This window comes from Neltuma alba, unplaced genomic scaffold (assembly GCF_004799145.2).
Source record: "Neltuma alba isolate B1F8T4 unplaced genomic scaffold, ASM479914v2 tig00013144_pilon, whole genome shotgun sequence".
Lineage (NCBI taxonomy): Eukaryota > Viridiplantae > Streptophyta > Magnoliopsida > Fabales > Fabaceae > Neltuma > Neltuma alba.
Window position 1 is genome coordinate 1 of NW_021637459.1, and position 5,524 is coordinate 5,524.

At 32.5% G+C, this 5,524-nt stretch overlaps 1 pseudogene; it reads right to left on the bottom strand.

The window, feature by feature from the left end:
- Positions 1 to 1,918: 1,918 nt before the first annotated feature.
- On the bottom strand, positions 1,919 to 4,758 carry LOC114734779 (MLO-like protein 1; annotated as a pseudogene).
- Positions 4,759 to 5,524: the final 766 nt, after the last annotated feature.

The following is a 5,524-nucleotide window of genomic DNA, read 5'->3' on the forward strand; positions in this document are numbered from 1 at the left end:
CCCCGTCTTGACGACGAAGAAGATCCTCTCCACTGGGAATATTTTGTTTTCGCTTTAAATTTTTCCTCCCACTGCCATCTACGGCCCCATCAACTTCCATTGTGGAACATTTTCAGGCGAAATCTCTCGCCGTTAAAAGTAACTAGGATTAATGGTTGTGATATTTTTACTCTCTTTTAAATATTTATGATTACTTTTGCAGGAAAGTACATGTATTTGACGTACATTGTGCATAAGTTCATGAGTAGATTTGTGTCTTAGCCTTTTCAACTATAAGAAAAATGAAAAAACAGAATGAAACCAGAATTTATCTCTCCCGTGACTTATCATGGATCAAAACTCTAAAAGCTTCTCTAATAATTAAATAAAACATATAAAAAGTGTGTCAATACACACACACACACACACACAATATTGTTGGCAAAACATATACATAATATAAAATTTGTATCAACCACACTAAACTATTTCATATCAATAAAACTAAGGCCTTTTTATTATGGAAGCTATAGTGGTTTTAGTAACTGCCTTAAACTAATGTCACACATACACAGATATAGGCATTAAGAGGTAGTTTATTTGTTAGAAAGGAAGGGCTAAAAGATTTTGAAATTTAACTTCTAGGCTTAAGGTTTCAATTGAAATTACAATTTTCAGTTCAATGAAAATAGGTATGAAGGAAATATTTTATAACATCAAATGAACTTGTTAAAAAATTCCATTTAGTAACTTCTAATGTTATGTGTCAGGTGATCAGTTTGCAAAATGAACAGTTTGAAAAACTCAACAAAAATAACAAGTTTTTTTTTTTTTTTGCCAAAGAAATAACAAGTTCAATTAAAGTTTTAACAAGTTCATTTATTTTTTTTCTCGTACATTTTCAAACTTCTCATTTTACAACTAATCCAACCTTATACTACCCTTGGTTCTTAATATAAAAGCTAGTTGAAGATTAGATTTGATCTGAAATATAAGATCTCAATCTTTTTTGTTTCCTAAATTTGTAATTCATTATCTAAAGTATCCATATAATTGTACATGTCGGGGGATTTCCATCCAAAAGTAGTCGTGATTAAAAATGATACTTTAGAAAAATCAACTCATTTGCCACAAGTAACTTCCTTAACTAATTTTCTTAATCTATTCAAATTAATTAATTAGCTTTTATATTAAGCATCAGAAGTAGTAGTATTAATATGCAAAAGTTCTTAAAATTACAAGAAGAGTTCTTATTTAACAAGCTAAGTAAATTTGTTCTAAGCATGGTGCAAATTGACATTTCTTTTTTGTAACCTTCCCGTTCCTCAATAATCTATTCCATTACCACGTGTTCTAAACCAACGTATAAACCCAAAGCTCTTTGACAAACTTATTTTTTAAGGTGTATTTTTCAAAAGAATGTATAATTATATAGTAAATCGTAAGCAAACTTATCTTTCCATTACCCCAATATTCATATAGAACACGTACTCAATACAAATTATAAAATAAAAATTAAGCAATGTCATAAACCCAATTTCTCAAATTATCTATAAAGGAGCAAACTAGTAATCTAGCATATATTGGCCAAAATTTATACAAACACACACTATAAGGCTCTAAGTTATAAAGCAGAAACTAAATTACATCATTTACAAAGGAAACTAGAACTTTGACCCTAACTCTTAGGCCAATCTATAGTTTCAAAGTTTCATGCACGTACCTTATTACTAAAAATGCTTATAACCTCTCATCACTAGGATAATAATGAAAAAAAAAAGTACCAACATATTCAACGATATATATAGATATGTATATTACATTCGTGAACAAACTCCTTCTACGGTTAACAATCTTTGAGGACGAAAGCACTTAAGAATTCAGGATCTAAAGGGCAGTTTACTTTGGACATATAGGCACCCTCAAGTACGTTGAGCTCTCATGCTTTAGAAGCCATTATTTCAACACCTTCAACACCTTCGGCCTCTTTCTGAAGCTTAAGAAATATGTCCTTGCAGTAATGTTTCCCATCTACACATATTGTTTGATAATTGAAGCACGTCAATGCAATAATAATATTGCCTAAATTTCGACTGCATGCATTGATGAATTCTAAGGTGAGGTATATGGTTCATGATTTCCATAAATTGTGGGCTTCATGCCAATAATTCAAACTTGTTGAAAAGATTTCCGTGAGGTTAGTTGAAGATTGAAAAGATTGACCTTAATATTAGAGACAATATTTCTCAAATATTCCTTAATATTAAGAGCTATGTAATATATCTTCCAATGAGAGGATCGATTCAATTGAAAACACACCTGTGTAAGGAGTGAATACAAGGTAGCGTATTGTAGCTGCAAAGGACCTGACTGAATACTCTCAAACCCCAACACAAAAGAGGAAGAGAAGATTAAACTTCAGCATGCATAAAATAGGTAAAAAAAAAAAAAAAGAGCGACGATGAACTAATATAGGTTCCCAAAGTTCCATTTGATTTCAAATAATATAGTCTCTATGGTTTAAAAATTTTAGTCCCTACCAGCCTTGAGAAAATCAACTCCCAATTAACGGAGAATGCGAATTGAGGATCGACCTTCTAAAAAACACAAAATAGTGTCCAATGGGAACCCTTCAAGTTGTAAATATGAAACTTAGTTATAAATTAGAAAGTCCAGTTGTAGACAGGTCCTCATTTTACTTTAATTCCCTCAAAAGGTCTTCCTATATTTAGCATTGTAGGGAATAGTATCTAGACATGTGGTTTGCCTAAATTAAGTGAAACTCTAATGGCTAACAGCATATAATTCAGGCCTGAAAATACTTCACAATTGTGAAGGAAGGAAAGTGTTATAGTTACCCAGTAACGAGCCTGACGATGATGTAAGCGAATTGTCCCATTACGCAGGCGTCAAAGCTATAAGCAGCCTTAAGCTGAATAATATATAAGATTATATGCATAAATATCAATTAATTATGTGAACCCATAAGGGCAAATGAAAGTGGAAGCTAAGGAGAAGAAATATAGAATTTGCTCACCCATGTCCAGAATGCAAGCTCAAAAGAGTTCTGGAAAAGGATGAAGTGAATCAATAAGAGAACAAAGGAAGGCCGATGGAACCAAAAAATGATTATCAGCATTGCTTGCATCTACGCCCACGAACTAATAGCATAAGTGCATGCTCCAACTTAGTGCCAACTGCTAGCAGAAGCTGAGACAGAGCAATGCAAATCAGTACAATAGAATTGTGTGTGCGCGCGCGCGCGCGCGCGCGCGTGTAGATAAATCGAGAGAGAGAGAGGAGAGAGAGATAAAGTGGGTATGGATGAAAGAATCTTAGAGAAAAATCTTAAGCAAGAATATTAAGTAGTTGAAACAAAAGGTGAGACATGATGAATCCTTAAGCTTAATAAATTTCCACTAAAAGTGAAATAAATCTTAGAACGATACTTACAATAAGTGGAATAAACGCTATCCAAAAATATGCGTACCAGCCTGTAAGAACAAAGAGAAAATCAAATATCTGAATTTGAATTTGGAGACAACAAGGAAAACAAGAGAAATAATTAGATAACCATACCATTAACATTAACTAAGAAGAAGATAACCACAGAGATCCACAGGTTACCAACTGCAACCAAAATTACAGAATCAGTTCCCAAAGATATTTAAAATCAAAATGAATCCTCAGAAGCACTTACCTAATGCCAAAAACATATATAAAATCAACTTCAAGGGCTTCTATCATGTATTTGTGAAAATTAAACTTCGGATTTGCCTCGCTAATCTACAACACAGAAATATAAAAGCATGATCTTGACATCCCTACTTGAGAGGCTACTTGAAAAGAGCTTCAGATCAAGGATTAATAGGCACCGAATTAATAGGCACCGAATTCACATTGCCGTCCCTTTTAAACTTACCTTCATAAACTCACTTCTTAATGTCACATAATCCGATTTATTTACGGACCCGCAAAATTGCTTCCAAAAACAATGCTGCAAGAAACTTTCAATCTACAGGGACTAACATTTTTTAACAAAGGAGCCAGAAAGTGATGGTTTTAAACCTCAAGGACTGAAACTAAAATGAACGCAAACTGCAAACTCTAAAGACCAATAATTATATTATCCCAATTTAAAACAAACATATAATTTCTTCACTATCAGTACTTAAGACTATTTTCATATTAAAAAAATAAAACTTTAACCATTAAAAAATACTATTCATAATACTAAATATAATCAGTGTCATAACCAGCGACTTGTTGTTGGAGTGAGGAAATAATGTGGAAATGTTATGTTACATGAGCAGCGCAATATTCGATTATGGCACCAGATGATGGTGGCGCCGCCGCAGCAAGAAGATGACGGACAGTTGCAGAATGATTATTAGATTTCGTCCAGCAAGGAATCATATCATTGGTCACACCGGCGACACGCAGATTTTTACGATCCTTTTCTCTGAAACCGTCAGAAGCAGTGATATGAAACCCAGCAGCATCAACTCTGAAAAGATTCTGAAACGTTTTCAAAATTAATTTAGATGAACTCATGAAGAAGAAAAGGTTGAGAGTTATTATTAGTTACAGCTACAGAACCTTCTTTGATTTTCTGAAGAGCTTCGTAGAGGGCCGTCTTTTGCTTCTCCTCCGGCGCTCTCCGGCACGATGAAGAAGACGTTCTAGACCATATGAAACGCCAACAATGACAGTGTAAACGACAGCTACAACCCATGTAGGAGTGTATACGTCGGTAGTTGCTTCCCCACCTCCGGCCATTATATTCTCTCTCTCTAGCTTTCTATCTTCTTATTAGCTTCTTGCCACTGATCTGTGGACTCTCTGCACTTTTTCATTTCCACTTTGTCCATTAATATATGTGTACCTCCACTGAGCTTCAAAGTCTTCTTGTATTGTTTTGGATCTGACTGAAAGGTATGTAAATTAGGGGGAAAATTTTGAAAAAAATTTTGTAAGATTTTTTTCAGGGTTGAAGCTATCTTTATTTTCTAAACTTTGACCTGATTTAGTTTTGATTTTTGAAATTTAAAATCAGGAATTTGTTTTAATAGGATTTGATTTGACTTCGTTTGATTGGTTTAAAATTGTTTATACATATTTTAAGGACCAAAATCAAAATGAAATGAAATTTTAAAAATCAAAGATGATCTTAGTATTTTTTTTAAAATATATATCAAGAAGCAAATTTCTTTTTTGAATTTTGAAATTTACTCACCCTAATTTCTTTTTCAAAAATGAAATTTTAAAATTCTTTGGCCGTTGATGTGGCATTCTTTTTTTTTTCTTTAAAAAAAAAAAGAAAACTGAAGGGAAGTTGCATCATTTCACATTTAAAAATTCCAAAATAGTATAAAAGATTTAATTAAAATTTTGAAATTTACTCACCCTAATTTGTCTTTTAGCATTTTAAGAATATTTTAATGTTATTTTTCCTTAAAAAGCAATTTTTTTGTTATTTTAATTTTAATCACTTTCTTTTGACTTTTCTAACGCTACAAAATGTTGATTTGATTCTATTTGAATT